The sequence below is a fragment of the Herpailurus yagouaroundi genome, unplaced genomic scaffold, assembly GCF_014898765.1.
Source record: "Herpailurus yagouaroundi ecotype Mexico unplaced genomic scaffold, PumYag 201, whole genome shotgun sequence".
Taxonomy (NCBI): domain Eukaryota; kingdom Metazoa; phylum Chordata; class Mammalia; order Carnivora; family Felidae; genus Herpailurus; species Herpailurus yagouaroundi.
This window is the reverse complement of record NW_024412432.1, coordinates 1476556-1498002: the sequence shown is the minus strand read 5'-3', so window position 1 is coordinate 1498002 and position 21447 is coordinate 1476556. Positions and strand designations below refer to the sequence as shown.

Below are 21447 nucleotides of genomic sequence, written 5' to 3'. Positions count from 1 at the left end.
TCCCGGCTAGTGTTGGGGAGGGAGGAAGGATCGCTGGTTGGAGGTGGGCGGGGAGCTGCGGCGGGTGGGGGTGCGGAAATCTCGGGCTCGCGGTGGCTGGGGGTGGGGGTAGGGGTGGGCCGTGACTAGCACTGGACGGGGGCGGGGGGAGCCCGGACATGAGGTGGGCGCGAGTTCCTGCAGGCCCACCCACCCCAGTTAGCGGCGCACAGAGGCGTATCTCCCCCGCGCGCACACCCCTCGGGCCCCGCCGGTTTAGAACTGAGCGGGTAGTGAAAGGCGAGCCCCTCGGCCAGCCGCCGCCGCGGCTGGGGGCCGAGCCGAGAGGTCCGTCCCCCGCGTCGGACCCGCCCTGGCCGCGGGAGGCGCGCGGCCGCCGGGTGTGAACGGCGGCGGTTTCTGCGGTGTGGCCCGCGGCCCGCTGGAAAACCAGCCTGAACTTGATCCCGAGCGCGTCTAACTGAGGTCATGGGAAGCGGGAGGGCGGAGGCGCTGGGGGCTGGGCAGAATGGGAGCCCTGAGCCCGGAGAGGGGCGGAGGAAGGGAGGGAGGGAGCGGGAAGCGGGGAACTCCCAGCCGGTCCCCAGCGCGGGGTCGCCGAGTGCCCCCTGCGGCTCCGCCACGCCCGCCCGACTGCCGCGCAGCTGACTGTCGGAGTTGGAAATCGGGCTTAGCGCCTACGCACACTGCACCTAGACGAGCGCCAGCTGCACTCGGGAACCGGCACCCTGTCCCCCGACTCCAGCCCGAACCCCACCCCGGCACTCACCGCCGCCTCCGGGCCTGCTGTTTCAGCTTCCAGTCCCAAGCCGCCGGTCTCCTTCCCACACCTTTAAGATCTGCCCCGCAGCCGCCTCCCTACCTTCCAACCTTCCTCCCGCCAGCAAAGCCGGTGCCCTCGGCCAAGTGCCCGTTCGCAGCCTGTTATCAAGTCCTAGAGAGAATTTCTCCAAAATATTTCCCGAATCCTGCGGCCAAGGGCCCGAGTTCCCGCCCCTCCATCTTCCGTCTGGATGCCTGCAGACTTCTCCCTGGATTTCTAGTCTTTAGCCTCTTCCCCTTCCTAATCTATTTTCAACACCAATTTCCCCCCAAAGCGTGTTAAAGCACACAGGGACCTCGGTGATTGTAAACCTCGTATTTCCCCTGTTACTCAGGTTAAGCATGCTTGGGCTGGGGAATAAAAACTGAGGGCTTGGGCTCACGTTTATTGAGCAAGACTTCCTATACACGTCATTGTTAAACACTTCAGATGGATATTCTCATTCAACTGCCAACAATCCTTCGGGGTAGGTATTATCAGGTATTATTTCTATCTCTGCTTTGTAGAATAAGAAATTGAGACACAGAGCAGCAGAGGCAATATGGAACCAGGCAGTCTGCCCTTGAGTCTGTTTCTCTACCACTGCAGTGCTCTTCTGCAGAAACCTTGACCTTCCCAACGGTGATGGAATGACCCACAGTACCAGCTGTATCCTGGGGGCCAGGTGGCAGCAAAGGATCTGTTAACAGCAGTACTAAATGGATGGGGCATGTGGATGTCAGGTAAGGTTTGATCTGGAATGCCTCAGAGGTCCCATTGCTCTTCCACAAGCCTTTAGTGGATTAGTGGTCTGAATTTCTGGACCTGGACAAGTTAGAACCATCTCCACATTTATCTCCCCCTCCTGTGCTCACCTGACAGCTTTCTCTATTATCCTCAGTCAGCTCCTCTTGCTTGGGAGCATCCTGGAGACACCACAGGTGTCCCACCCACAGGGAGGACTAGCAACATATTCCTCATTCTCCCACAAACACAGGCATCACTAGTGTCCTCTCATCCCCAGCCCCTGCCAAGCATCAGCCTGTGGCCACTTCCTTTGCATATAAATGAGGCCATGTCTGGGCTGCCTTTGTCCTGGGTGGGGGTTGGATTTTCATCACTAATTAGTGGCTGGGAAATCAGGAGTCAGCAGTAGTCCCCTTTCCAGGACCCACCCTGCCCCCATTTCCTGCCTGGGAATTAGGGTGATTCCTCCCCACCCATCCTTCCATGACCTGGGTAAGATGGGCAGAGGCTCCAGGTCAACAGTGAACAGGGACTATGTGATTAGCATTTGCCCTAGTGAATCCCTGTGTTTTAATTCTGTGACCTTATCTGTTATGTAATGCTTATGCTGTCTTTTCCTTCCTGGAATACATACCCTATCAGCAGCTTTATTGCTTTTTTTTTTACAGAGTTTTTAATTAATTTGGGGGTATACATCCATAAAATGAAATTCAAACGGTACAAAAAAGCATACAGTTTCCCTCCTTCTCAACCAGGGGCAAGCTTTTCCATCCCTAACTGTTAGCAGCTTCCTGTATGTCCTTTTCAGAAATAGTCCACACATGTGTAAACACGTGTCATTTCTTTTAACTGCATTTTTTATGTCTTTTTGTATTAACACCTAAAAAGTATACTAATTGATGCTTTGGGAAAAAAATCAGCACAGTTTCAGCATGGAGCCCTGAGATTCTCAGCTTAGAGCTTGTATCCTGTGGCCTAAGCTCTATTCTCAAATGGGGCTGCAGCAGGAATGAGGAGGCGTCCACCTCCAATAGAGGCTGAAAGGTTTTCCCAGGCTCCTCTGGGGCCAGAACAAAAAATACAGCAGGATGTGCAACATACAAGGTTTGGAAAGACTTAATCATGATAGGAGGGTTTGCTAGGTGCTGGAAGCTAAGAACCCCTGGATGTCCATCAAATGAAAGAGTAACCAGAGATCCTAACCAAACAAGGGTGGCTTTCTCTTTTCTCAAGACAAATTTTACTATTTTTCTGGTGAGGGGTGTTTTCATATTGGCATTTATCTACAAAGATGGTCTAAAGTTAGGTCCTTCCTAACTTTACCTCTTTTAAACACTAATTGCTTACCAAAAGTGAACCAAAGCACCCCCTATGAAATGCTACTAACTTATTGCTCCAGTAGCCAAATGATTCAACTCCTGTGCCATAGTCTGGTCACATCATAAACAGAGGCAGAGCTGCATACACCATGCAACCAAAGCTTTCCTTTCCCTGGCCAGAGTCCCTATATCAGTACCTTTTTCCCTTCCATTCTTTTTTTTCCCCCTTCCTTCCTTCCAGCACCTTGGTGGAGGCACTGGTGACTGGGAAGAGGAGAAGATACAAGCAGAGGGTATGAAGGGAAGGGAGAGACGAACATTATTTGAAATCTGCCTCATCAGTCTGGTCATTCAGGAGAGAACTCTCTTGGCTTTCTAGATGGGATGGGGTGGCCTGTGACATCACACAGCAAATCGCTACCTCCTTCTTGAATGTTTTGCTCCCTTCCTTGAAAGCTGTTCTCCTGGCCGTCCTTGCACATCTATCTGTCGTTATACCTCTGTCAGTCTTGCCCTGGTAGGCTCCTGTTTTTCAGCTTGTCCTTTCCATGTCCTGCCAGGCTGCCTTCAACCTGGGGTTAGTCTCATACCAGACGATCTGCATTCATTGCCATGCTTGTGACCAGTCTATGTGGGGGTGATTGCCAACCTTCAGTGCCACCCCCGACTCTCTCCTGAGTTTCACACTCACACCCAGCTGCTCTGGTGTGACCATAGTGCCTTGGGCGATCCACGGGCAACTTGTGTCCAAAGTGGACTTCTTCATCTCCAGCTCTGTACTCATCTTGCTCCTGTGTTTAACTCCCAACTCAGTGATGTCACCATCAATCTTCAACCTTATTTCCCAAATCTGAGTGCCATCTTTTTCACTGGTTGTCTCCATTTCTCTCAATTACTGTGTTTACTCAGAAACCAAGTCTTAACATTTCTTGACCCTACCTCCTCCTTTCGAATTTCCTACCACTGTCCTAATGCTTCAACCATTGCAGTGCCTTCACGTCTTTCACTTCTTAAGTCTTCTAGAAAAATCTATAGATCCGTCTGGTAGAACTCTTTTGATTGCAGTGGCACAAACTGACTTAACCAAAAAGAAGAATTATTGGTGTGAGGCTGGTTTCAGGACTGGCTTGATATGGAAACTCAATGGCCATCACTGAGGCCCAGGGCCTCCTTCTCACCACTCAGGTCTACCCTTCTTCCAAAGCTGGCTTCATCCTCAGACTGCATGCAGTGGCAAAGTGGCAACAGAAACTCCAGCTTGCGTGCTGCCAACTCCAAGTCCTGTAGGAAGGAGCCAGGCCTAAGTCATGTGTTCCCTCTGGTCTGGGAGAGTAGCTCCTGACCTCATGGACTGAAAGTGGTGGCGGCATGGAATGGAGCCAGTTGGTGGGAGTAGTGTGAACAGACAGTGAGCAAGCAAAACACATCAGAAGCCCACCACACATCTGACCCTGTTATTCCTCTACATAGAATTTTCCAACAACTCCCTAAGTCAGACTTTAACAATCAAAACCTTGTCGAGGTGATTTGACTTCTGTCGATACACAATTTTAGTCATTGTGGAGCTTTTTCACTTTGTTTGCATTGATAGTTTCATCAGTAATCTTGAATAAGAGTTGAATTGTTTTTTAAGATTTTATTTTTAAGTCATCTCTCCACCCAACATGGGGCTCAAACTTACAACACTGAGATCAAGAGTCATATGCTCTACCAACTAAGCCAACCAGATGCCCCAAGATTTGAATTTTAAAACTGATCATTTGGATTTCTCTCTTGACTTGCAAGGGAACCCTGAGCAATGCATGAGACCATGCCTCTGGGAGCCCTGGGGAGAGGGAGAGTGGACTTCCAGTTAGGAGCCTGTCAGGAAGACAGACCCCGCCCCATATTTTAATAGAGACAGCTAAATATAGTGAATTGGTTGAACAGGTGTTGGAGGGCTGAAAGACTCTAAAAAGAGACACACAGAGAATCACTGAAGAAAGCAGCTGGCATTCCCGAGGAACAAAGGGAAGAAGGCAGCATCTTAGAACCCAGGTCCTAGAAGCCTGGAGAAGGGGCCCTGAGGAGTTGGAACCAGACCTCAGTGCCAGCTGGCACTGGAGCTTTGGAAGCTCGGAGGTAGACTTCCCCAGGACTGGGCTCACATCTCTGAAAGTGGACCTCCTTGCCAGCAGGTGCTGGCCTCCCTGAGGGAGGGGATAAGGCAGACCCCAGGAGTGAGGAGAGCAAACTGGAAAACTGGAACCCCCAACCACTGTTGGGGTCACAGTCGACTGTTGTGGGGTGATGCTGACAGGAACAGGAACAAATAGAAGGGGACAGGTCCTGCAGCCTCCCTCTGGTGCCCCCTATTGGCAGAGCCCAAAGGGCGACCCGCATAATGGAGGGTTGGGAGTCCTGTGGAGGAGAGCAGATGGGGTGGATTGGGAGCTTAATACCTGGCACAGGGGAGAAGAGGGTAGAGGGAGGAGATTGGGAGCAGGATCATGAGGAGGGGAAGAGACAGAGCTGTGGGAGCGGGTGGGAGAGTTCCCCCACCTCAGTCACCTCTTCTGGGCTGCAGAAGGCACAGAAGAGAAACCCTCAAGACATAGGGCAGCATCAGAGCCCTTCTCCTTCCACCTCACAGCCCGGACTTAGTGACACACGCCACACACATAAACACACCATGCACACACACCACATACACATACAGCACACACACATATACCACACCACACACACACACACACACACACACACACACACCATACCTACATATACCATCCACCACAGACACATGCATACCATACTTTTGCTCATGAGATTCTTTAGCTCAGGTCCAGTTCTCTAGGAGCAGTTCCGGGACTAGATGCGGTCTGCATGTGACATATTAAAGAAGTGCACCAGAGTAGATGGGTCATGGAGGGAGAGAAGCCCGGAGGAAAGAAGGGGAAGCCAAACAAGGGCATGATTTCAGGCTACATCTCCTGAGAGTAGGCTCAGCCTGATTCTGCTGGGGACTCTGGAGGGTCAGTTGTGCCCAGAGTCATCCCAATCTGATGCCTGGGAGACTGGATTTCAGACTCTTGCTCCTGGGAGTCAGTCACAAGTGTCCGGGAGCTCCGGAAATGCCACATGTGCGCCGCCATCCTCCTGGCCTGGTAACTGCTAACCAGTGGCCAGTCCTGCAGTTCCATACCAGGTTAGGATGGGTGGTCATTCAGAGTTGCCACGAGTAGAAGGTCCGTCCTTCCTTCCTTCCTTCCTTCCTTCCTTCCTTCCTTCCTTCTTTCCTTCTCCTTCCTTCCTTCCTTCCTTCCTAGTCACCTTCCTTTCCTAACATTTGTGAGCCCTGAGTCAGATTGCACATGGCGGCCCCAGCCTGCAGCCTGCCCTCCTCCTCTCCCCGCTCATGACTCACGGAGAAGGGCCTTGCTTGCAATGGTGTAGACATCCCAGCTGTGTCCATATAACTCCACAGCTCCACCAAATGCCTGCCCTTTGTCCATCCCTTTTCAAAGCCCGGCTGCTCCCTCCTTTTTTCTATGAGCTACGTTGAACAGTTCCAATAAATACATCTTTCTGAGTCAAATTGCCCAGGGAAAGGTCTGTTGCTCTCAGCTGCAAGACTGGCTGACACACGAGTGGGGAAAAGTCAGTGGAGGGGTCCTAGTACCAAACTGGAAATTTTCCAAATGGCCCTTAACATTTGAATGGATAAATAAGTTGGGGTGTGTACACGCAATGGGATACTGTGTAGCAGTAAGAAGCAACTGTTTTCTACCATATGCAATGATATGCATGAATTTTGCAAATATAATTAGAAAAAAATGATGAATCCACATATGTGAAGTTAAAAAACAGACAAAACTAACCTGTGCACCATCACGATGTTGCCGTAGGAAATGGAAGGGACACAAGAAGGATTTCCAACTGCTGGTAATGTTCTCTTTTTTTTTATCTGGGTGCTGGTTTCCTGGGTCTATTCAGCTTATGAACATTCATGAGCTGTACCTTATGCAATTCCCTGAAAACACGTTATACTTCAATAAAAGTTGGGGAGAGGTGATGTCAGAAAAGATCTTTCCCCACTGAGTATTCCATTGGCAAAACCACCCAAAGGAAACATGGCAATTTCGGGACCTGTAGAAATAGAACGATGCCCTAGTTGTCTTAGCTCATTCCAAGTATGTAAGGTTCTCTCACATTTGTGTAAACTTCTACATTTCTATGCATGTCAAAGCGTCATTCTGTCTTGATCATGTTTTCTACTGCCTGTGCTTTATGATACTTTGACATCTTGGGAACCTGGGGACCAACCAAGCAAGGGACTGCCCTTCCCAGAATTAGCTATTTTCTGCAGATAGCAAACAACTTGCCTGCATGTCTTTCATATGCAAACTACCCCCTCCGGAACCTAGACTCCAAACCACCTCTTCTTTCTGGCTTTTACAGTCTGGGAGGCACTAGAGGCAATATTCCTGGTGCTAGACAATGAGGGACCACCCTCATGACTCAGAGTCTGCAGAAATTATGCATACTAGCCAATCCTAAATCTGCTCAGCTGCGTAGCCTGCTCACTGACTCCTTCCCCTTGAAAACCACAGTAAAGACTCATGCCCATGCTTCCTCCTCTCTCCTTCTGCCTCCTGTTGGATAACTGCTGTTCCCCTAGGTCTCCCTGCATGGTGTTGTGCTGTGCCTCCTGTTTCTAGGAACCTGTGAGTATAGGCTTCATCCTTCATGACAGTCATTTCTGCGTATCTTACCAACCTGATAAATACAAACCCTGGGTATGTTTTAAAGTATATCCATTCATTCCACAGTGTTTCTGTACCGTTTTAGATGCTAGGGATAGAACCATGACCATGCAAATAAGGTCCCTGCTCTCCTGGACCTCATGTCCAGAGGGACAGACATAATAAACAAGCAAAGAAATAAATATTTCCAGATAGCGTTAAGTGGTGTAAATGAAAGATGCCAGGGTGGGTCATTTTATGTTGTTCTGTCTGTTTTGTTTGTTTTGTTTTTTTGTTGCTTTTTGAGCAAGACTGGTCAGAGAAGATGTCCCCAAGGAGATGACACTCAAGTCAAGGCCTCAGTTGTTGCTTGTATGCCACGGGCACCCAGAGATCCGTGCTGGGTGTTTGGAGGCATCCAAAATAACCAGAATGAGGTATCTCTCGCCAATGCCTATCCAGAACACACCATCTCCCTTTCTCAACAAGCAAAGCAGGGTTTGAATCCAAGAGAAAATAATTTCCCGGCATCAGCAAAATCCACAGCCTACTCCAATCAAGTTGCCTTCTAAATGCTAGAAAGCTGAGGTGTCCAAGTGCCAGGACCCAGGGGATGGTTTGGCTGCATGCCAGAACCCTTCGGGCAGCAACCAGCTTGCGTATGTATTTATATAACTGGTTGCAAAGAAAAAGTAAGCGTACAGATTCCTGAGCCCTCTTCGCTCCGCATCCCTGAGGACCCACCGCCTAGCTCAGCTTTGCAGTAACATAAGCCTTCCCTGCTCAGTGCAGACCTGCCCCCTTGCCTGCTGTCCCAAGACCTGGTCTGGGAGCTCTTTATCTGGGCCTATTCCGGGAGCGGCTGGTTGGTCATCCTCCATCCACATTAACTGCACACAGGCATTCCACCATTTTTTTTATTAGATCCAGCTTACTGTGGACAAGATTAGAATCATATTAGGGTAGAAAAACTAAATCACAGGCCCCCGGCTGAGCAGTGGCACATCATGGGTCACTGGGGTAGCATGGATTTGTCTGGAGGCCTGCCCCTGAGCTCTGTATGTGCCTGGAGGCGGGGACAATGGTGGCAGCTTGCACACGCCCCTTCCTCAGAGCTCCCGGGCTGGACCCAGCTACCCCACCACTGGGAACCTTCTACACACACCTTGAGCTCCGAGGCCAGCATTCCTTCATCAAGAAGAGACCAGGGACCCCAGATCTGAAAAGTCACTCCCCCCCCCCCCCCCATGTCTCCCACCAGATCCTCCAGGAAAGAGCCAATTCATCTCATTTGGTACAACTTGAGCTGAGCTGAGCGAGTCCTGCTTTGTTAAAACAGAAGTTACACTGAGCACCTCGCTCAGCCTTTTTTTCTCAGCCTGGTCTCTCCGCATAGGTGTGCCTGCGACAGCTCCTTCAGGGGACATTTCTTGTGAACCCCAGTCTGGTCTGGCTCTGTCATTTCAACCGGCTTTGTTTATCTTTGTCTCTGAGATTCTGAGAGTTTGTCTCTTGCCATATATCTCCCTGATGGGTTTGTTTGGGTATTTATACAAATGCAACCCTTCAGCTTTAATAGCTGTCCTGGGGGAGCCTTTTTATCTGTCGGTAACGTCATGCTCCAGGGCAATGAAAACCCAAAAAGACCCTGTCTTACCTTGGGGCAGTTAAAACCAGCTGAAATCTCACCAAAAGCCTGGGGATGGCAGAGCCAAAGACGGCTCCAGAGTGGGCAAGAGACAATGCTGGCCATCTCTAAAATGCCTTTGTCTTCCACAGACTCCATCAGGCCCTTGATGGCCTGTGAAAAGGTCCATTCTCAAATTCTCAAGGCTCCCAGCTGGCTTAAAAATGTCAACAAAGAATCTTTCTACTTATCAAGTATTTTATTTCCCTATTTAAGCAAGAAGTCTGCAGAGAAGAGGGCCCAAGCTCCCGTTTAATCTAAGAACCAGGACTCAAGGGTTTCATGTTGGCAATTTAGTAACCTGTATGCATAGACGCTTCTTTGGATAAATCAAAGCTTCCATGGAAAGTGTCTAAACCCTATAAAAGTAATTTATTTGCTTATCCACCAAATTATAATATTCATTTTGTTTGTGTAAACCCGCCAGTCGCCAGTCATTAATATGAACCACAAGAAACTGTTTCAAGTAGGATTTCATTCCAGGCATAGTTTCCAGTTTGAATCTGACATATTATACCTGGGAGGATTGCAGGAAACCATAAATAATTCCTAATTCCTCCATTAGATCTATGTATAATATAAAGATTTTTTACTGTTTAAAAAAAGCAAAAAAACAAAAAACACTGTCACCAGGAGGCTGGGAACCAGGCCTCCAGGAAGGACAGCTGGCCTCAGAATGACAATGCCCCTTCTTGTAGGCATCATGAAGTAAGAGAGGCCCTTTCTGTCTATGGTCGTTCAGTAGTCACTCAAAAACCTATTCTGAGTTCGGCACACAGTTCGAATCCAGGCTCCCAGAGCAGGATCTTGGCCAGCACCGGCTGGCAGCGAGTGGGTTTCTCCCACAGGATGGGAAGGGAGGCCCAGGAAGAAGCCAAGAAGGAGCCAGCGGTCACACTGGGTTGTGGTGACCGGCTCGGCCCAGTCAGCAACCTGCACATTGGAAAGCACATCAGAAAGCTGGCCCAAAGCCTCTCTCTATCCTCCCAGGTTGAAAGGAAAGACAGAATCTTCCGAGCACTTCATGATGACGGGTTCATGCCAACAGGTCCTGTTGTCTGATGCCACCACCTGCCAGCTTTGAAGGACCCCCAGATCATTCCAGCTTGCTAATGTATCTGGAGAAGGAACCAGGGGAGACGCAGAAACACATGCTAGAGGCCAGAGGATCTTCCAGCCACATTTGAGGAGTGCCCACTTGCTTGAAGCTTCCCTCATGTGGCCCATCACAGTGCCTGACCTCTTACTTTACAGCGTCTTACATTTTTGTCAATGCCAAGGAGGCTCATTTCCCCATGATTAATCACACATGTGGCAATGGTGAGGCCTAGACTTTCAGAGGCTTCCTTGGCCTTTAACACACAAACAAGAATTAGGTGGGTGGGACACGGGGGCAAAGGCACTGCAATCAAGAGAAGGTGCCAGGGCGCCGGATGTGATGGCAGATCCATCACAGGATGAGGATCTGTGAGGCCGGGCAGGGGCATCTCTGGAGCCCAGGGGGCTCCGTGTGCCCAGCTAAGGGGGTTGAGATTTCCCTTAAAGCAAGTATGAAACAACTGAAAATCTTTGCCCAAGACAGACAGACACAAGGTTAGCCTTGCTGTTTAGTAAAGCGCACTCTGGTCAACGTTGAGAATGTGTGGAAGAGGGGTCAGAGTGCAAGCAGGCAAACCAGTAAGGAATGGAGGTGAACCTGACCTAGGCCAGTGCTTCTGGAGGCATCTGTAGTGTGCAGTGTTTTGGTCCCAATTCTTGGATAGATACTTTTATAAAATGAATTATCTGAAAAATGTGATTTTAAAATACATACAAAATATAAGCCCTAATATTTTATCAAAAAATTTTTTTTAATTGAGATAAAACACGCATAAAATTTACCATTGTAATCGTTTTTAAGTATCCATTTCAGTAGGGGCACCTGGGTGGCTCAGTCGGTTGAGCATCCAGCTCTTAATCTCAGCTCAGGTCATGATCTCACAGCTTGTGAGTTCGAGCCCAGCATAGGGCTCTGCGCTGATGCATGGAGCATGCTTAGGATTCTCCCTCTCTCTCTCTCTCTCTCTCCCCCCCCCCCCCCCCCCCCGCTCACGCGTGCTGTCCCTAAGAAATAAACTTAAAACAATATTTAAAAGTATACAGTTCAGTAGAGTTCAGTATAGCCACATTGCTGGGCAGACAATCTCTGGAAATTTTCCATCTGGCCAAACTGAAACTACCCATTAAACAGCAGCTCCCCACCCCTCCACCAGCCCCTGACAGCCACTCTCCCCTCTGCCTCTGTGACTTTGACTATCCTAGATGAGGACCTCCTATAAGCAGAATGATACAGTATTTGTCCTTTTGCATACAGCTTGTTTTACTTAGTATAGTGTCCTCAAATTCACTCATGTGTTGTAGCACGTGACCAGTTTTCCTTCCTTTTTAAGGCTGAATATTATTCCACATTTTGTTTATCCTTTCATCCTATAATGGATACTTGGGTTTCTTCTACCTTTTGGCTGTTATGAATAATGCTGCTACGAACATGAGGGTGCAAATATCTCTTCACTTTCCTGCTTTCAATTCTTTGGGGAATATACCCTGAAGTACAATCGCTAGATCACATGGTAATTAAAAAAAATTTTTTTGGAGGGACGCCTGGGTGGTGCTGGTGCTCAGTCAGTTAAGCGGACAACTCTTGATTTTGGCTCAGGTCGTGATCTCATGGTTCATGGGATCAAGCCCTGCGTCTGCACTGTTAGCTCAGAGCCTGTTTGGGATTCTCTCTCTCTGCCCCTCCCCTGCTTCCTCTCTCTCTCTCTCTTTCAAGAACAAAGAAATACATTTTTAAAAGTTTTTTGAGGAACCTCCATACTCTTTTCTACAGTGACTGCACTGGGATTTTACAATCCCACTAACGATGCACAAGGGTTGCAATGTCTCCACATCCTCACCAACACTTGCTACCTTCTGGTTTTTTGATAGTTGACAACCTAACGGGTGTGAAGTGAAGCCCCAGCTTTTTATTATGAGATTTAACATGTATAAAATTATCCATTGGGCCCTGTAACTGTTTAAAACACTTTAGGGTTATAATGTTAAAACACTGACTCTCAACTTCTGCACTTACCCCATTACAGACCAATTAAGAAGCATTTCCCAAATTGGCTCTGGTCTGTGACTCAGACCCTGAGTAGCACTGCTTGGCCAATGCCTGCCACCGGGGGGAAGAGGACCGAATGGTCAGAGCCACCCTTTCTCGGCTCTTATTCCCTGTTACCAGCACAACATGCCTACAGAGTAGATACTGTTATTATGCCCAGTTTACCAATGAGAGAACAGAGGCCCAGAGATTAAGGACCTTGCCTGATCTATGTCAGCAGCTTGAGAGGTGGCAGAGGGAGCTGGGAACCCCAGCAATATGGCCTCAGCCTTTATCGTTGTTGTTGTTGTTGTTTTGTTGTTTTGCTTTGTTTCCCAAGATTGCTTAATTGATTGGCCATATGTGGGGGAAAGATGGAAGGCTCCCAGGCTCTGGCTTGAGTTGGACAAGGGTGCTATGTTTGGGAGGGAACACAACTGGTCTGGTTTGGGACGTGTTAAGGTTAGTGTTCACAAAGGACATCCAGGTGGAATGGTGCCAAGGGCATCTGGGCAGTAAGTTCTGAGCTCCCAAGCAAAGACTGTTCAGTCGAGAAAGGCTAGGGAGGGGATAGAGCATGAGTTTGGTGAGATCCCTCCGAGACATCAAGAGCATTCTAGGAGGAATCAGGGAGCCAGAGGGGAGTGAGGAGCCAAAAGGGATGGGGAGGGAGTATGTCAACAGAAAGGAAGTATCAACAAGGAGCCCAGGGCTATGTGGAAGCCACACAAAGCAGAATATTCTGTGGAGCTGGCTCAATGATGGCCCCATCGATATCATGGAGGCTGGGGATGTAGAGGCTAGACTTCAAGGGATTGAGAGGTGGGGAGTGGTGAAAAAGAATGGGAGAAGTAACCAAAGTGCAGATCACTCTTTCTAGAAGCCCACCTGTGAAGGGGAGAAGACAGAAGACAGTCCTGAAGGATGCTGTGGGTGTGTTGCTGTGGTAGAAGAGGGAGTGGGCCAAGAATGGATTGCTATTTTGTTTTGTCTTTAAAAAAGAAAAGTCTGGAACAATCATGAGTTTGTTCATAGTTGGGCAGGGAATCCAGCATAAAGATGAAAGATTGAGAGGAATCTGTGCCAATTGCTGGAAGGATGGAATTAGATCCAGAATGATCCAACTTGAATAAAAAGAGAGAAGCCCCTCTTCCACTAAGATGGGAGGAAAAGTAAGTTTATGATATAGGTTCATTTGTGCAAGAGGAGAGGAGGCAATGAAGTCAGAGGCAAACCGCCTGCTGGGAGTAGTGGTGTCTGGTAGTGAGGAGAGAGACGGACTTGGATGTGCCACCAAGGAACAGCAGTGAGAGTCCCCTGGGGTCACGGAGAGGCTGCACCAGAAGCAGAAGGGTCCAGCTAGGCTGGAGCAAACGCATCAGCATTGCCCCCGTGGCTTGTTTGTGGAATCCATCAGGGTTCATCTGCCTGTGCACCATCTCTGGAAGGTGGATGCAATTTCTACCCAGTGTTAAGATTTCCTAAGTTGGCTCTGGCTGCAGTCAAGGGGGCAGGAAAACGGTTTGATTGCTCTCATGAGAGGAAGAGAATAAGGTGAACTGTGGTGGTTTTAAAGTATGCCACTCCCATGAATGTGGGCTGGCCTTGGGGACTTGCTTCTAAGGAACAAAATGTAGCAGAAGTGACAGTGAAGTGTGAGACTTCCAATGCCAGGTCACAAAAGCCCATGTGGCTTCCCTTTTGCCCTTTTTCCTGCTTGGATCACTTGCTTTGAGGAAGACAGCTGCCATGTCATAAGGATGCTCAAGGAGTCGTACAGGGTCGCCCTCGTGGCCAGGAGCTGAGGCCCCCTGCCAGAAGCCCTGTGTGGAGCAGCCTCAAGTCGAGCCTTCAGGTACCATGGCCCTGGCCAACACCCTCCTCTGCAACCTCATGAGAGACCCTAAACCACAGCCACCAGCCAAGCCCATAGAAACTGTGTGAGGTAATACGTGTTTGTTGTAGTAAGCTGTTAAGCTTTGGGGTAATCTCTATGAGCAACGGATAAACCATATACTGGCCAAGTGTGAGCACAGAGAGGGCAGACAAGGGGCCTGATCCAGAGTCCAGCTTTGGCATGTGAGCCCTGGCAGAGGTCTGAGGGGCACGAAGATAGAGGGGTTGGTGGCATGAGAATCAGAGAATCAAATGGGGCCAGAAGGCTCCTGTCTTGTAGATGAGAAGGACATGGAGAAGCCACACGCCTAGAGCTGTCTGTGAAATCAAAGCACACATGCATGGGAATAGAGGTGGGTGGGCAAGCCATAGTAAAGTCAGAGTGGGCTTTCCAGTCCGGGGGAACGTGTATGGGTGGACGAGGCTAAGGATAGGAGAGGATCAGTGGAGTCAAGGCTCATGGACAATGGAACCAGCCAAGACAAGGGTGGGGCTCAGGCTGCAGAGAAAGACCTACCTTCAGATGCCAAAGGTCTCAACACTTGTGGGGAGTGGTTCAAGCCAAGAAATGATGGGGGTAAATGTGGCTCTTCTTTGTGGCTTGGGGCCTCAGGGAGGTTTTTCCAAAGAGTGTAGGCATACTGGCCTGTACACGGCCAAGAGGAGCACTCCAAACTCCGGTTGCCCTGAGGGGGCAGCCAGAAGAAAGCAGGGCAGGGCGGTGATCGGATGATAGAGCTGGCCCGGAGGCATTTCACCATGCCAGATCCCACCATCTGCAAGACACCAAAGGCACCAAAATAAAGACGTGGGCCTAATCTACAGAAGATACAGGCAGCAGAGGGAGAAAACCTAAGAGGGAGAGGACTTTCAGAGAAACAAAGTCCCGCCGGCCCCTCCCAGCCTGTCTCCTTTCAGTTCTTGGATCACCTTCGTTGTGCTGGAGCAAGGGACACATTCATTCATTCATTCATTCATTCATTTATTCCTCTCCTGTTCTGAGGCAGGATCCTGATCTCCCTCTGTCCTGTTCCTCCCCCACTCACCCCACCCCCACACAGAGTCTCCTTTTCCTTGGGTGGCTCCCGGATGTGACCTCTGCCACTGCTGCTCTTCCTTCCTGTCCCCACCGCCTTCTGGGAGGTCACTGTGTTCCCCAGCAGGACTTCTCCTGCTCAGGGGTCTTTGCTGCCATGTCAGCAGGTGGGCCCTGGAGTCACGCCTCTCTATGGGACTGGCTCTTTTGCTGGATTCTGTCTTCACGTAGATGAGTCTTTCCTAGCAGGCCCTGCGGCTGTTCATGTGAATAAATCTTGGCAAGGCCGTGTCACCAATGCCAAGCAAGTCTGAATCCCAGACTGGGTGGAGCTCATCACCAAGCTCTTCACATTTACCCTGAAATCCTAAAATCTGTCTCTATATCACTCAGTTCACTAAGGTTCCCAAGTCTGGGTTTAGCCACCAGGCCAAATGCTTTCGAGTGGACAACAGCAACTCTTCAGGGGGGCCTCTGCCCCTTCCTGCCTCTGTATGGATGCCCAGCTCACAGCCACAGCATCCTGGGAAGCGACAGGGGTGACAACATTTGCAGAGAAGTGAACACTGCAGAATGGCAAGGCCAGAAACACCTTCTGCAAAAAAAATGCAGAAGTTCAAGGGACAGGCTCACATGCCTCGGACATCAGTTCTTATCCCTCTGCTTTTGTGGTTGTTTAATGTTGGAGCAAGTCAACTTGAAGCAGTAGAATAAATGAATTCCAGCTTGAGCCTTGGCAGGATTTGTTTCGCTTGAGGAAAGTTGTTTACGCTAACGGGTGCCCCCCCAACCCTGCATAGTTCAATTTATATTATACAGAGTCTTGTCCATCATCTGGATGCTGCTGTAAACAAGATAATCTTTGTCTACCAGGAATGAGTCTGATGCCAATAACTTTAAGTAAACACAAGAACCAGTTTTGTATTTACATTGTCTGGAGTAACCACTGGCAAGAGTTTTTAATGGCGCCATGGGCCCCTCTCTGGCTATGGTAGTGTCAGCTTTGGGGACTGACCTGGTTTGTGGAGGATTCACTCGGGGGAAGATTTCAGAGTTGAGTGCTACACCCAGGCCTGAATTCTTTTATGTGTTTTTGACAGTTTTTAATTCCATCAAGTTAGCATTGCCCCTTTTTGTGCTGGTTGGAGTAGGACAGGGGGTGAGGGGAAGATCTTAGATGTGTACAGTGAACTTACGAGCTCAAGCTACTTGATGCCAGCAGTGGCGAGGCTCTCAGTGTAAGTGGGGTCTGAAGACTGTTATTAATAGGGCTATGACTGCTGTATGGAAGACATCGGTGCATTGAGCTGCATTCCATGCAGAAAATAAATGGAATTTTGCAGAAGTCCGAGAGTTTGTTGCAATTCCAAACCAAGCCGCCACAGAAACACACAACTCCTCAAGTAGTGATAAATTATCTCTGTGGAGGAGTGGTGAGAAAAGCATTTTCCCCGCTAATTTTCCCTACAAAGAAAGCAAGACCATACAGTACGTGTGATTCATACTCCCAGCCCTCTTTGGGAACAGACTAAAAATATGTTATTAACTTGGTTAATAGTCCAGACTTCAAATGCAAGACGTAAGAAATCAGTTTTTAAGAGCTAAAAGTCTTCTTATGGTAAGTCCTTCTGCTGAGGCATGGTGTTAGGGGAGGGTGGGAAAGAGAGTGTGAATTCTCCACGTGGGAAAACATAGTAGGAGTGAGATCTTTGTGGTCTCTTGTTTAAGTTCATATCTGAAAATCTCTCAGGTCTGATTTATAAACCTGATTTATAAACCTTTTATTAAGATGAACAAAATCAAAGAGTCAAAACACAGCCCACTTCGTAACTGTGTACTTTATGGTGTTTGGTTTTAGTCCTTGCAAAAGAACAGACACATTAGACCAACCATCAGACTGTCTAGCCTGTAGGCACCATAGGCCGGGTGGTGTAGGGTGGCATACCTCCTGCAGCCAGACTGCACAGGGACAAAGCTGGCTTTTGTCTCTTTACCCCAGGAAAATAAAATAATCCATCTGTGACTCAGTTTCATCTTCTGGATGATAGGAGGGATAATGGTACAAAGCTCATATGGCTATTGAGAGGATTAACATTAGTTTGGCACATTGCAAGCCATCATAGCACTTCTCTGACAGACCCCTTCTTGCTTCATAGGACATGGATTCATCGCAGATGATCAAAATAGATCCAATACAACAGCAGTATCAGTGGGAGGCTCAGTTGCAGAGAACAGAATCCACTCTAGCTAGTGTGACTGAGTTGGGCTTAATTAAGCAAAATGGCCTACAGAATCGGTGAAAGGGCTAAAAAAAAAAAAAAACAAAAAACAAAAAACACCCGTAGGCTGAGCTTTCAGGGATGATCCCCAAACCACTCTGCAGAACTGAGCCGCCAAGGAGCTGCTGCCTCTTCAGTAATCAAGAAACAGCCACTACCACTGCAGGCTCCAGAAAACACACCTGCTCACTACCACCCAGCCCGGCTAAGTGGAAGGCCCCTGTGCCTCCTGATGTCCACAGGCTTGCCCAGATTCCACAGATGCTGTCCCCACTTCACTCACATCTTCTAAACCTATCACAGGTAGATCTGAGTGGCTGACTCAAAGTCATGTGCGAAAGCTCAGCTGCAAGAGAGTTTGGTAAAGTTGTGTAGCATTACAACCCCTGCTGTTGAGGGGGGTGAATGAAAGGAAGGACCGAACCCCAACCACCATCCTACCATGGTGGTCATGAAATACATCCGTGGGGACAGAGTCGTGTGAGGCAGGACTCATGTGTCCCCTTCTCTCCCTATATTTGTTGTCACTGGGCTCCTCAGCATCTGTGGTCATGGAGGAATCCCAGTGTGGTTCTAAAAGCTGTGTTCTTTTACACCAGTGAGATAGAGAGTACTAGGAGTTTTTAGGAAAGTTTAAGAGAGACAAAAAAAAAATGGAAAATGTGGGTGAAATTAAAAGCAGATATTGCTAGACAACTAGAGATATTGGAGGGTACACATATATATATATATTTAATGGTTAAAAAACCCCAAAAAGTTTTCTGATGTTAACTTAAGTGAGTTGTCTACTTTGGTAGTACTTTGTGGTATGTCAGCACAGTATGAAAATCACTTTATTCTTGCTGGCTAAAAATGAAACAGTAGGAGGGAATTAAAAAAAATAGTGGTGTTGGGGCACCAGGATGGTTCAATCGGTTAAGCATCCGACTTCGGCTCAGGTCATGATCTCGTGATTTGTGGGTTCAAGCCCCACATCAGGCTCAGAGCCTGGGGCCTGCTTCAGATTCTATGTCTCCCTCTCTCTCTCTGCCCCTCCCCCTCTCATAGTCTATCCTCTCTCTCTCAAAAATAAACATTTTTAAAAAATAGTGGTGTTTACTTCTGGGCAGTGGAAATAAGAGTGACTATTACTTTTTCCTTTTATATTTCTTTATATATCCATCACTATCTATGTATTAATTTTACTGCCTATAAAAAATCAATTTATATGATTTTTCAGACCAATCAACCAGAGCCAGAACTTTCTTCTTTCTCTTTTTCTTCTTTTCTTTCTTTCTCATCTTTTAAGTTATCTGCTGATATTTAAAAGGTCTTACCGGCAGGTAAATCCTTACTCATGGGATTAACAGACCATTAGACATTTTCAAAGTATAAACAGACAACTTTTGAACTAAATTAATCTGTCAATGGCTGGATTTTATCCCATCTTTTGAGTGAATTTGTCTATCAACATCTTGAAACTGAAATGCGGGCTTAGAAGCCATTTTAAAGTTGCTTCTGGTTTAACTTGTTTCTCTAAAAACAATGTCAATGGCAAAACCCAAGAAGCAGACTGTATTAAAGATTAATGTAATTTTTAACTCTGAAAATGTGGAGTATATTCTTCATGAGGCAAGGTAAGGTTACAACTGGTATTTGTCTATTTAAAATAGAGTATATGTGCATGGACCACACATGTTCTTCTCATGAAGGCTCTCATTTAGCCTCATAAGGCCCTGGAGGAAGGTGTTGTGCTTTTTATTTTATTGATGATGTGGAAACAGGCTCAGAGAGGTTGAATGATTTGTCAAAGACCACACAGCCCTCTAATTCCATTCATGGAACCCCTTCAGCTTCAGATAAGTAAGTGAATATTTGCATCCCTCTTTCTCCACCTGCTTTATTTGCACATCGCCCTCATCTCACCTATGAGCTAAGGATGGTCTGTCACGTCACACCAGCTTGCCTCCTGTAGGTGTCCCATGATTGCTCACAACCTGGGCTCCAGTCCTCAACCCAGCATGAGTACCCATCAGGGAGCTGATTTGAGTGGGGTGATAAGCACCTGTCACGGGCACCACTCACATCTCACGATTCTCAGCCAGGACACAGACAGCCCTCCAGGACCCCCACCCTGGCCCATGGCAGCACCCTGGATGTAAAGGGTCCACAGGATCTTTCTGTATTTCTTATAATTTCATGTAACTCTACAACTGTCTCAAAAGTTTGATTACCACTCCCAATACCCCTCCTGCACACGATCTTGGCCCTTTCCCCCTTCACCGGATGGATGGAGACACTTCCAGGACCAGGGGGGGGGGGGGGGGTCTGGATCCTTGAATGGCTGTGTGGAAAAAAGTCCTTCCCTCTCTCTTACTCCTTTTTCTGCTAATGTGTTCCAGAATGTTTATTAAATACCTGGGAATTAGCAATTTTTCTGGGCCTGGAACATAATAGATATTTGATAAATATTTGCTGACATAAAGAAAAGGGGGAAATCTCACCTGGTCTTCACACTGTCCTACAAGGTCAAAATTATGGTCTCTGTTTCACTGCTGGAGGACAAGGTGTTCTTCTGCCCTTTCTGGGAGGCCTGTGGAGTCTGGTTGACCTGAGAGTGACCCAGTGGGGCCACAGATGAGAAGCTGGTTCCCAGGAGGACATGTGGCTGCTACTGAGCCAGCTCTCTGTTCACCGGGTGCCCGAGAGGTGGCAGCGACGTGCATGGGATGGGTAGAGGTACAGCAGCAGAGCTGCCTTGGAGGCAGAGGTTTGGGACATGAATTGTGGACACAAGTTCGTAAGGGTAGAGGGCAAAGGGATTGAAGGGCAGGTCTTGGGTTACAATATGAGTGAGTTTATCGCGGGAGGTAACATCATCGTCAGAGCTGGCGTCAACCCAGGAAGAGAATGGAGGGAGGAAACCTTCCTGAATGCTTAGTGGCCGCTCAGCCAGGAACTTCTGAGTTTGGCTCTTGTTCCATCTCCATGGTTCATGCTGTAGACAGGAGAAGCCAGGATCAACGATCTCACCCGCACAGTCACAGAATGTGAGGAAGCTTCAGGAAAACCTGGAGAAAGCTCAGGAGAGAGAACTCCTTCCCCTGATGGTCTGTGCTGCTTGAGGTGAAGAACTCGTGTGACCTATTGAGACATCCTGGAACTATGTGGGTTCTTCATTCCAAACAAAACCAGAACCTCGGAGCTTCCAACTTTGTATTTATTCTTGGCAAAATCATCTTCTCATTTCAAAAGCGTGAGTGTAAGAAGAAAGAAGGCACGCAAGTCTTCTTTCCAGGTCACTGTCCTTGAAGCTCCCTGATGAGAGGCAAGTGGGGACAGCCTGAGAAGGTGCTGGCAATTCCCCTCTCCCACCTCCCCAAGGACAATCACAGTGTGAGGCAATGGATGGTGAGGGGGAAAAACAAGAGCCACAAAAAGCCTGCAGGCTTTGCCAAGCCAAATATGATGGTGATGTCTGCCTGGGCCGAGGCTTTGGGGGAGCTCATCGCTTTAATAATGAGCTGCCCTATGGCATGTGACTAGGACTCTGGGGCTGTAGGGACAGGGGGCTGTGCTCCTTCACCCTGCCCTCATCCCACATAGTCACCCCCACTCATTGTGCCTGGGAAAGCACCATAAATCTTTCTGGAATGAACTGCCTCATTTTCTCTCTGGATACATTGGAACCTCCATTTACATAAAAGTTCAAAAGGGAAAAAGAAAACTTAAGATCTTCCAAACTTCAAACAGGGCTCCAGTCAGGTTCAGTTCACTCCATTTGAAGTTTGCAACGAAGGGGTGGATACATAGTTTTGCCCCACTGTCTCCCAGAAGATCTGATAATCTCATTT

General features: G+C 48.3%; 1 long non-coding RNA gene across 2 annotated transcripts; it reads left to right on the top strand.

The window, feature by feature from the left end:
- The first annotated feature begins 328 nt into the window (after positions 1-328).
- Positions 329-9671, top strand: LOC121014180 (uncharacterized). 2 transcript variants are annotated; one of them, XR_005783072.1, is made up of 5 exons: positions 329-465; positions 1158-1289; positions 1412-1545; positions 6756-6792; positions 9372-9671. It is a non-coding gene; the product is annotated as an uncharacterized LOC121014180 (long non-coding RNA). The 2 variants fall into 2 exon arrangements; XR_005783071.1 differs by lacking the exon at positions 329-465 and having other exon boundaries at positions 477-1289.
- Positions 9672-21447: the final 11776 nt, after the last annotated feature.